General features: G+C 39.7%; 1 protein-coding gene across 15 annotated transcripts in view; it reads left to right on the top strand.

Annotated features, from left to right (window-relative positions):
- Positions 1-12,545, top strand: part of CDK14 (cyclin dependent kinase 14) — a 642,291-nt gene that overhangs the window by 259,072 nt on the left and 370,674 nt on the right. The window lies entirely within an intron of this gene.

Genomic DNA, 12,545 nt, shown 5'->3' on the forward strand with positions numbered 1-12,545 from the left:
AATGTAACCATGATAATTAACATCCCAATTTTCACAGATGGATCTGAGAACATGTAATTTACAAGATACAAATGACATTGGTGGAGACTTTTATTGAGAAGAGTAGCTGTTGGTATTGTGACTGTATTAAGATCCCATTTTGTAATTACCACACTACTTTTTAAAAAAATTGAAATAGTGTCCATTTTTCCTTAAAAATATATAATAGAATGAATATCTACAACATTTTTATCTTGCTAATGTCTGCCTAAGTCTGTTTGTCATTTGAAAATTGTTGTCTTTTGAAAAAGCCATTCATCTTGTCTATTTACATATAAATGATGGATACATTTGAATAATATGGTAATGTGGCTACAAGGACAGCTAGAACTGAGCAGTTGCATATATTATATGCTACCAAGAATGGATACAGATTCAAACATCAATGCAAATATAATTTCTTTTGTTTAACTGATGATTTGGGGGTCAATAATGTATTCAGCTGATTTTAAAATTGGAATTTTTGTTCCATATTTTCCAGTATGTCTAGTTGCAGTATTTCAGTTAAATCCACATTTTTTTCTTAGTATACTTCAGTAACTTATAAAAGAGTTTTCAAAAATATACTTGTTCCATCCCCCCAAATTGGATAATTTAATTGAGAAGAAGAAAAATTAGTTTGGTCCCTAAAATCAGTAACGTTGATAGAGTAATGAACAAAAATAATGTGAAATTGGGTCTTTCAAATCTTAAAAGAAAATGAAATATATTTGTGAGGCTAAAAATATGCCCATTGAAGCACACTGTCATTTGATGCTTTTATAGTCTATGGAAATTGCCATATAAAAGGAAGGAAATGCACTGTCCTGCAGTATTTGTCAACTGATTACGACTGACTGTTAAAATCATTCTTCTTTGTGTGAGTGAAATCTTCCTTGGTCCCAGTTCTTGTAGAGACATGCCAGGTCCTCTTCAATAAGCCACATAATAGCGTGCACATATGCAGTACTCTGTGGGCATTTCATGCCTTTGAGAAATGGAATATTGCCTGCCGTCTAGCAGCCATCAGACTGCAGCCATGCCCTACAGTGAGCCCTCAGGAGGCTCAGGATGTGAAAAACACAGGAAACTGGCATGGTTTCAGTGAGCTGTGACTCTTGCATCATGCCATAATGGTGGCTCAGTGGTAAAGAATTCACCTGCAATGCAGGAGACTTGGGTTCAATTCCTGGGTCTGGAAGATTCCCTGGAGGAGAAAATGGCAACCCACTCCAATGTTCTTGCCTGGAAAATTCCATAGGGCAGAGAAGCCTAGTGGGCTACAGTCCATGGGATCACAAAGATTCAGACATGACTCAGCGACTGAGCACATTATAATACATGCATCGAAAAGCGCTGAATTCCTTAACTTGAGATGTCTGGTTTTCTTTAATTAACAATGATCTTTTGATGTTCAGACTACCTGCCCTTTGTTGCAAAATTTCTATATAACCTGGCTCCTCCCTTCGCCTCCTTGAAGCAATTCTCAGGGTCACTTGAGATGCTGTCACCCAGGCTTGAAATCCTGAAAATTCCTGCCAAATGAAACATAACTCTCAACTTTTAGGTTGTGACTATGTTTCAAGTTGACACCTAACTCCTCTGGGGCAGCGAAAATGTAGATTTCCCTGTTCTCTTTTAGAGAATGGGCACACTCATGTCAATCATTTCTTATGACTGCCCTCCTTGCCTCATCTCTAGTTCTCTATTCCACCTTTATTTCTTTATATTCTCGGTGTTCTTTGCCTTTCTCTTCACTGCCTTTATTTTTCTTTTTTTCAAATAAATTTATTTATTTTAGTTGGGGGCTAATTACTTTACAATATTGTAGTAGTTTTTGCAATACATTGACATGAATCAGCCATGGGTTTACATGTGTTCCCCTTCCTGGACCCCCCTCCCACTTCCCTCCCCATCCCATCCCTCTGGGCCATCCCATTGCCCCAGCCCTGAGCATTTGTCTCATGCATCGAACATGGAATGGTGTTCTGTTTCACATATGATAATATACATGTTTCAATGCTATTCTCCCAGAACGTCTTACCCTCACCTTCTCCCTCAGAGTCCATAAGACTGTTCTATGCATCTGTGTCTCTTATTCTGTCTCACATATAGGGTTATCATTACCATTTTTCAAATTCCATATATATGCCTTTCTTTGTTTATTTTCTATTCACTTCATCTCCTACACTTTTGCCCTCTCTGATGAAGTTAGTACTTCTTGTTGCTACAACTGTAGTTTGTGTGGCTTTTGTTTATTCTAAGTAAAATGTTCCATTGAATGTCTGAAATCAGAGTTGGGGAGTCTGGGACAGGGGTCGGGGAGGGGAAGAGCTCTATGCTGTAGAAATTCCTTAGAAGAGTTTTCCAAGTTAGAGTAGGGAAGGTGTAGACTCCTTGACAGTATTAACCTGACTCTGTGATAGTTGCCTAATACAGAAATAGCTTCCTGAGTATTTCCTAAAGCTTTTGTTTTCTTACACTGTTTTTTCACTGCTTGCTTTTTTCTTTAACATACTTAAATGAATTAATTGGGGCTTCTCTCATAGCTCAGTTGGTAAAGAATCTGCCTGCAATGCAGGAGACCCCAGTTCGATTCCTGGGTTGAGAGGATCCACTGGAGAAGGGAAAGGCTACTCAATCCAGTATTCTTAGGCTTCCTTTCCCAATATTTTTTTATATGCCAATAGAAAATTAAGATTCTTACATACTTTAATGAATTAATTTAATCAGATTACTTTCCTCACAGTATCTAGCAGAAATAAATTCTCTTCTCTTGCATGTTTCACAGCAGTGGAAAGGTGATAGAAATTTCAAAGCATGACATGCCACAGGAATTAGAGGAGATCTAGTGGAGGAATATAGAGTAGGAAACAGGAGGGCACTTGTAGATTTGAGATGATGAGTGAAGGATCAGAAAGTGAGGTGAAATAATGTTTAAGACAAGTATGACCACAATACTGAAAACCAGCAATGAAAATATATTGAGTTTTATGCTGGGCACTGTGCTGGGGGTTTTACATTCATTTTCACTTTTGATGTTCTCAATAGTCTTATGGATCTGTGACAATTGCCACTTTACAAAAGAGAAACCTAAGGATTTGGGAGATGAAATGCTTTTTAGGATTTTGCAGCATGAAAGATAGACTCAGATCCATCTCATTTTGAATCCTAGTGGCAATATTGTATCTCCTGTTTACGTTCCACTTTGCTTAGGTTTTGCCTTTGGTCAGAAGGAAGAAAGGAAACTTTCTTTTTTCTTTCCACAACTCTTCCTTTTTCTGCACTTAAGATATAGCTGTATTTAAATCCCAAATATGGTTAAACTGCTGTACAGTTTAAATAAGTCTTATAGACTCGCTGAAAACCCAACCCATTTAAAATTTTAATTATGAAATGTTTTATGTCTCCAAAAGACAAACTTATAAGTTACATGTACATGCCTGATGTATTTCACTGGGATCTACTTAATACACACACACAACCTTGTGATTTAGTAAGACCTAAATCAGTATCAGGCTTCCCTTGTGCCTCAGCTGGTAAAGAATCTGCCTGCAACGCGGGAGACCTGAGTTCGATCCCTGGGTTGGAAAGATCCCCTAGAGAAAGGAAAGGCTACCCAGTCCAGTTTTCTGGCCTGAAGAGTTCCAAGACTGTTTATTTTTGGTCCATGGGGTCACAAAGAGTTGGACACAACTAAACGACTTTCACTTTCACTTTTCCCTGATAGCTCAGTTGGTAAAGAATCCAACTGCAATGCAGGAGACCCCCATTTGATTCCTGGGAAGATCCCCTGGAGAAGGGATAGGCTACCCACTCCAGTATTCTTGGGCTTCCCTTGTGGCTCAGCTGGTAAAGAATCCGCCTGCAGTGTGGGAGACCTGGGTTCAGTCCCTGGGTTGGGAAGATCCCCTGGAGAAGGGAAAGGCTACCCACTCCAGTATTCTGGCCTGGAGAATTCCATGGACTGTATAGTCCATGGGGTCACAGAGAGTCAGACACGACTGAGTGATTTTCACTTTCAAAATCAAACATTTTAATCTGCAGTTTCCCAACTTAATGGTGATATAGCCACATTTAAAAATTGTTAACATCAAAGCTACTTTCTAAAAGATGTTGATTTTGTAGTTCCATGTAATTAACAGTATCTTTTTTGAGGGAGTGGACCAAGTATGTTAAACAGTGTAAGAAAATCCATACCTCCTACCATTAAAACCTAGGTATGCAGGGAAAGTAACATAATTTAGAATTCATTAGTTATTATTGGATCTTTCCTTTTGACTTTATTAACTAAGTTATCAAGGGTTTTTTGGAGGTACCTATTAATTTGTCAGCAAAGGTCCGTCTAGTCAAGGTTATGGTTTTTCCAGTAGTCATGTATGGATGTGAGAGTTGGACTATAAAGAAAGCTGAGCACCGAAGAATTGATGCTTTTGAACTGTGGTGTTGGAGAAGACTCTTGAGAGTCCCTTGGACTGCAAGGAGATCCAACCAGTCCATCCTAAAGGAGATCAGTCCTGAGTGTTCATTGGAAGGACTGATGTTGAAGCTGAAACTCCAATACTTTGGCCACCTGATGAGAAGAACTGACTCATTGGAAAAGACCCTGATGTTGGGAAAGACTGAGGGTAGGAGGAGAAGGGGGCGACAGATGATGAGATGGTTGGATGGCATCACTGACTCGATGGACATGAGTTTGGGTGAACTCCGGGAGTTGATGATGGACAGGGAGGTTGGCGTGCTGAGGTTCATGGAGTCTCAAAGAGTCAGACACAACTGAGCAACTGAACTGACTGATGGAATTTGTTCCACAGTGTAAAAGATTCTTATTTATGGTAGTGTACACACTGTATATAGTTCTGTTTTTGCCCTTTTAAAAAAGAGCTCTAAGCCTGGCTGCTTCTTTATTAAAAGTCCCATGAATGACGTTTATGTTACAATAAAGTCTGCTGAAGGACAGAATAATTAAATAAGTGATGAAAAGTTAGGGATGTGAAAGAATATTCAAGGAAATTACTTTGGAGGTCACTCTTAACGTGATTCTGGGACTTCCCTGGTGGTCCAGTGGTTAAACATACTCTGCCTTCCAATGCAGGGGGTGTGGGTTTGATCCCTGGTAGGGGAGCTGAGATCCCACATGCCTTGTGCCCAAAAAAACACAGCACAAACTAAGAAGCAATATTGTAACAAATTTAGTAAAGGCAAAATCACTGCAGATGGTGACTGCAGCCATGAAATTAAAAAATGCTTGCTCCTTGGAAGGAAAGTTATGACCAGCCTAGACAGCATATTAAAAAGCAGAGACATTACTTTGCCAACAAAGGGCCATCTAGTCAAAGCTATGGTTTTTCCAGTAGTTATGTATGGATGTGAGAGTTGGACTATAAAGAAAGCTGAGCACTGAAGAATTGATGCTTTTGAACTGTGGTACTGGAGAAGACTCTTGAGAATCCCTTGAACTGCAAGGAGATCCAACCAGTCCATCCTAGAGGAGATCAGTCCTGGGTGTTCATTGGAAAGACTGATGTTGAAGCAGAAACTCCAGTACTTTGGCTACCTGATGCAAAGAGCTGACTCATTTGAAAACACCCTGATGTTGGGAAAGATTGAAGGTGGGAGGAGAAGAGGACGACAGAGGATGAGATGGTTGGATGGCATCACCCACTCAATGGACATGAGTTTGGGTAAACTCCAGGAGTTGGTGATGGACAGGGAGGCCTGGTGTGCTGTGGTCCATGGGGTCACAAAGAGTCGGACACGACTGAGCGACTGAACTGAAATGATCTAGGAAACAAGATCATTAAAAAAAAAAAGTGATTCAGTGGATAATAGGAGATTGTTAGTGTAGGCTGTCTCAGAGTATTGGGTAGAACATATAAAGCATCTGAAATTTACTTTCTTACACACTTTCAAAATGTTTAGATATAGGGATCTGCAAGCTGCAAAGTGGACATCCACTTGGAAATGTGCCACCCATGCTGCTCACGACTCTTGTGTAGCCTGTGGTTCCCCTTGTTTGTCCTTCCTTCTTCCATTTGTTAACCAAGCAGTGACTCTTACTAGCTTGGAAAGGTATGTGGTTTCATAATGGTCTAAAATATTATTATAGCCGTCTTTTTTCTCTGCATAGGTTTGAGACATGGAAGAGAAATACAGAAAATGTGAAAATGCTAATAAATATTTTTTCTACTTAAACAGGAAGTTAAGCAATGTAGTTTTTATCTTTTTTGCCGAAGACAAGTAAGTGCCACGTTGCCCTACTTAACACCATGCTAAAAAATCTAAAACAGACTCCATAAGTGGAAATAATATCAATAAATTAGTAAACATGATTATGTAAATAAATATTACCATTAGTTAAAGTGTACAACTGTTCTGTTCTATTTTAAATTGCATGAGAGCAAAGTATGTGTAGCAGCATTTTTCATTACCTATTTAATAGTTATGTACAAGAAGAAAACCAGCAGGCTTATAACTAATCATAATTATTCTTTGGAGCAATCATTTTATTTCTTCTACTGTGAAAAATTCCAAACTAATATGCACCATTATGTAAAAGAAAAATCTGTATTCCACATTAAGAAAAAAACAATGTCACCAAAAGTCATTAAAGTGATTTATGAGTCACCAGAAATCACATTTTTTTCCCTTTTTTTTCACATAAGATGTTTTTTTATAGTGTTTTACATTATTAAAAGCCCGCTCTCGTAAATGTTATTCCATTAGATTCCATCTTTCAAGTGCTCATGCTCAGTCTTGTCCAACACTTTGCACCCCGATGGACTGGGATTTCCGAGGCAAGAATACTGAAGTGGGTTGTCTTTTTCTTCTCCAGAGGATCTTCCCAACCCAGGAATCGACATGTGTGCCCTGTGTCTCATGAATTGCAGGCGGATTCTTTACCACCGAGCCACCAGTGAAGTACATAAGACCTGTGTTTTTGTTCAGTTTTTTTCACTGATAAGGAAAAAGAATGCTTAGAGAAATTAAGACTTACTGAATCACCTGGATAGGTTAAAGGGTAAAAGATAAGACTTTAACCCATCTGCAGTGTCTAAAGATCTTAATTACTCCATTTTACCCTGCAACCTTCTGATATTAACCATCTTCCTAGTTTTTTTTTTAATTTTTTTTTATTAGAGTATAACTGAGATACAATATATGTGCACACATGTGTGCATATACCACTTTAGATGGTGGTGATCAGGGAAGACCTTGCTGAAAAAATGAGAGGTCTTTAGATAAAAAGGGAGGTGTAGAAGGAAGACATATTCTAGTCAAGAACTTTCCAAATAGAAGGCTCGTGTGTGGAGCAGCAGTGTTCCTGTGGCTGAAATGAAGTGGACAAGGAGGATGATAAAATGAGACAAAATCCAAAACACAGTGGGGTCCAGATTGCTTCAGGCCTTTTTTTTAGAACAACTTTATTGAAGTATAGTTGCTTTGCAACGTTGTATTAGTTTCTGCTGTACTGCAAAGGTAATCAGTTATACGTATATCCCCTCTTCTTTGGGTTTCCTTCCCGTTTAGGTCACCATAGATCGCTGAGTAGTGTTCCCTGGGCTGTACAGCAGCTTCTCATTAGTTACCTGTTTTCTTGTAATGTTTTATTTTGATGAATTTTGCTTTTGCTCATAATGAGACGGGAAACCAGGAAAGCATGCTCAGCAGAAAAGTGATCGGCTCTAACTTTCATTTTAATTGAATCTCTCTGACTGCTTTCTTAAGAATAGATGGGCAGGTTCTGAAACAGGGAAACCAGTTAGAAGGCTGTCACAGTGGTGTGGTATGATGTTGGCAGTGGAGGTGGTGAAAAGTGGATGAATTCTAGACGTTTTTCTAAGGTTCATCTGATAGCATTTGGTATGGGATTTGAGAAATGAAGACAAGTCAAGAATAATCTCAACGATTTTGGCTGTTGTTCAGTTGCTCAGTCATGTCCGACTCTTTGCAACCCCGTGGACTGCAGCACACCAGGCTTCCCCGTCCTTCTTCACCGTCTCCCAAAGTTTGCTCAAACTCATGTCCATTGAGTCGGTGATGCCATCCAACCATCTCATCCTCTGTCATCCCCTTCTCCTCCTGCCTTCAATCTTGCGCAGCATCAGGGTCTTTTCTAAGGAGTCAGTTCTTCACATCAGGTGGCCAAAGTATTGGAGTTTCAGTTTCAGCATCAGTCCTTCCAATGAATATTCAGAGTTGATTTCCTTTAGAATTGACTGGTTTGATCTCCTTGCTGTCCAAGGGACACTCGAGTTTTCTTAGCACCATAGTTCAAAAGCATCAATTCCTCATCGCTCAACCTTGTTTAAAGCTGAAATGGCTATAACAGGGGAGCTGCTATGAGGAGACAAGGCAGACTGCAGGAAGATGCAACTCAGCCTTTAGGGGTTTAGTTTGAGATGCTTATTATATATGCAAGTGGAAATGTCACAGGGCTGTTGGGTATATGGGTCTGGAATGTAGGAGAGAGATCAAAGGTCAAGATTTGCAAGTTGTCTGCATTATAAATGATACTTAACAAGTGCATTAAATGAGATCACCAGATGTGGTCATTGCTACCTTGTTGGCTCTAAACGAACCTTGCCTTTGGATACTCACACCTTTGTGTACTCCCTGCCCCTATGATCAGGCTGGGCTTGTGACTTGCTCTAACCAATAAAGCAACATATTGGAAGTGACACAATGCCAGTTGGGGTCCTGACAGCTTCTTTGCACTGTTGAGCACCTGGTCAGCTGCGTTAGAATTCCAGTTGTTCTGCTGGGGAGACCATGAGAAGAGGCCCTTGACTGTATGGAGGAGAATTGAGAACTCAGAAAACAGTGTGAAGTTAGACCTGAGACGTAGACCCCAGCCACGCCATTTGCCCAGCGAGCCATCGTGCTTCTTGGGTGGGGGTAAAGGGCAAATTCCAGAAACACGGACATCATGTGGAACCAACATGGCTTGTCCCCAGCTCTGCCTTTTCTGAATTTTGACCCAAGAATCATTAGAAGTAATTTCCTGGTTGTTGATGTAAGCTACTAAACTTTGGGTTAGTTTCTTGTCCAGCAGTCAGTAACTAAACTACGTGTGAGCAAATGGACATAGAATGTAGAAGAGAGGTTCATGGACCGAGCACTGGGGCCTTTCAACTTTCAGCATAACATTAAGGCATCACAGTGGTGAGGAACACCAGCAGTGGATATTGAAGAGGAACGCCAGGAAGGAAGGGGATTTTTCTGTGAACTCAGATAAAGCTGTTTCAGCTGAAATAGCTAGATAGACTGGGGTTTTACGAGAGCAGAGACTGCCTCTCCAGTGCCTGGCAGAGTGGCACATAATAGGTGCTTAGCCAATAGTTCTTGTATGAATGAATAAGTGACATTTGAAGCAGGAAGAGCCAGCAACTATAAGGGGCCAGAGACTGGACAGGTCCCTTAGAAAGTGTCTGGCCTTTCGACTTTTGTCACGACAGGGGGTCTTGCCTCCCATCAAAATTCATGAAGTGGAGGATTTTCTCAATAGGGTGAATATTTTCAGATATAGGACTTAAGTTCCCTGCTCTTCCCAACCTCTCTCCCTCCAAAAAAAAAAAAGAAAAAAAAAAACCTACTCATAAACATCCACTTCAATAAGTTCATTATGTAGTCCCAGATAAATGACATCTAGAATGTGAAAAAAATACTATTGCATATAATCTTTGAGAAATCATCAACAATGGAGATGAGGTTTTTAAAAGGTGGTAGGAAACAAACCTATAAGCTTACTATAGAACATTAGTGAAATGCAAAAATAGATTTTTAGACATTCAAGTCTAATCGTTACTTTTTATAAATAGTAAGGAACATTGTTATTCCCTGATTTCAGCCAAGATTGTGACAGGGACTCTCATGAGATCCTTGTAAACATTAACATTGAAACTCAACTGTTCAAAGATTATTCTTTCAGTTTATTCTGGTTGAACAACTTCACCCAAAGCCAATTGATTAATGAATTGACATCAGGATGGAGAAAAGTCTACTGGGGTATGCTGGAGGGCATTGTCCTTGGCCTTGTCCTATTTGATATTTTTATTAATGACTCAGATGAAGACATTGAGATGATGTGCTTGACCTGTTGTGTATGCGTTGTCGCTGGGAGCTATAATTAACACTTGGATGATGGAATCAGGGCTCAAAAAAATCTGATGAAATGATAAGTTGAACCTACAAGGTGAATTGCTGTGGGGATAAGTAAAAGAGTGTATTTGATTAAAAAAAAAAAAAAAGGCAGCCCAACCTAATACAGAAAAATAAGGCTAAAAGCAGTTTATGTGAAAAAGTCTAGTAATTTCTTTGGTTCAAAGACCTGAAGTGGGCAGGAGAGTGCACTGAGGAGGGCTTTATGAACAGATACAACGTGGAACCAGTAAAGATGCCAGGATTTAGGAGAATTGAAGCCATATTGGGGAGAGTAGAGACAAGAGAACATAAATATTCCAGATAGGATAAGAAAGCCAAATGTGAGAGTTCTGGAAGGCTAGTTTTGGCTTAATCCTGGGAAGAATGTTCAAATGCTTGTGTTACAAGTTTAAACTCAGTGCCTTGAAGTGTAATGAACATCTTATCACTAAAAGCATTCAGTAGAGGATAAATGGATTTACATGAAATATTGTAGGGAGGGTTCCTAACCTGTAGTTTATGCAAGGGATTGAAATATGTAACTTAGATATGTTATTTCATATAGTTCCGACTGATACCATGAAGTGGGGATCCCTCCATTTTGCAGATAAGGAAATCCACACTTAGATGTTCAGTCTCCAGGCATGCCTTTTCCAGTGGCTGAACCGTATTGTATCCTGTGTTGAGTGTGAATCTGGGTAACTCCAAGTTTGCATAGCAAAGATTGCCCCAAATTTTTACATTGCTGTTTAAACTAGTCCCATTTGGCATATTTTTTGGAAGCAGAAACACAACTTGCTATAAACTTTCACTTAATAATTCAGTTTTTCCCCTTCCAACACATATAGACTGTCTTCTCTATGCCAGGAACTGTCCTTAAACTCGAGGGATATAAATATATAGCCCTTACTTTTAAGAAAATTTTCAATTGGAGAAAATTGCTTTACAATGTTGAATTGGTTTCTGCCATACAACAACATAAATCAGCCATAAGTATGCATATATCCTCTCCCTCTGCAGCATCCCTCCCACCACCCCAATTTCTCCCCTCTAGGTCATCACAGAGCATTGTACACAGAACATTGTACAGCCCTTGCTTAAGAGGTTGAAACCTTCCCTTGCTTAAGAGGTTGAAATCTGGTGATCTCAGATAATTATCTGTGATCTCAGATAATCTCCATGTGCCATTTGAGTTCTCAGTCACTGTTACAGATCTTCATATGTCATGGACTGAACATACTTGTGTTTTAGTGACAACCGTAGGAAGACGATTTGACTCATGGACTTTTCTTTATTGGAAAACTTTCAAGGATGATTCAGTTTCATATGTGGGAAACTAGTTATGCAGTGTAATAGTATGATCTTATATTCTGAAAGGGTGAGTTGCCATGTAGAACCAGTTACTGCGAGTGAACAGATGTAAACATTGTGGATGACAGAGCGTGCACACAGCGTAAGATACAACTATTCTGAATCATAAGGAGAAATTAAAGAAATGAAAAGAAAACAAACCAGCTTTCAACCATTGCTCTGTTGGGAATGTTCCATTCATCTAATTGGTAGGACAAAGTCCATTATCTTCTTTTCTGTCCTTTTCCCTAATGGCTTTTTCTCATCTAATAGGGAGTCATGGTCTCCTTTGTGCTGTGCTGTACTGTTAATCATTCGGTCGTGTCCGACTCTTTGGGACTCTTTGGACTGTAGCCCGCCAGGCTCCTGGATCCTTGGGGATTCTCCAGGCACGAATAGTGGAGTGGGTTGCCATGCCCTTCTCCAGATCTTCCTAACCCAGGGATTGAACCCAGGTCTCCTGCATTGCAGGTGGATTCTTTACCAACTGTGCCACCAGGGAAGCCCATGAATACTAGAGTGGGTAGACTATCTCTTCTCCAGGGGAACTTCCCAACTCAAGAATCAAACCAGGGTCTCCTGCATTGCTGGCAGATTCTTTGCCAGCTGAGCTACCAGGGAAGCCCTTATGGTCTCCTTCAGTCATTTTATTTTTTTTTTTAATTTTTTATTTTTTCTGTATTCCCACCTTTATTTTTTTAAGTTATTTATTTTTAATTGAAGGATAATTGCTTTACAATATTATGTTGGTTTCTGCCTTACATCAACATGAATCAGCCATAGCTGTACATATGTCCCCTCCCTCTTTTTTTTTTTTTAATAAATTTATTTATTTTAGTTGGGGGCTAATTACTTTACAATATTGTAGTAGTTTTTGCCATACATTGACATGAATCAGCCATGGGTTTACATGTGTTCCCCATCCTGAACCCTCCTCCCACCTCCCTCCCCATCCCATCCCTCTGGGTCATCCCATTGCCCCGGCCCTGAGCATTTGTCTCATGCATCGAACATGGAATGGTGTTCTGTTTCAC

This window comes from Giraffa tippelskirchi, chromosome 10 (genome assembly GCF_054371585.1).
Source record: "Giraffa tippelskirchi isolate mGirTip1 chromosome 10, T2T-mGirTip1v1.2.pri, whole genome shotgun sequence".
NCBI lineage: Eukaryota > Metazoa > Chordata > Mammalia > Artiodactyla > Giraffidae > Giraffa > Giraffa tippelskirchi.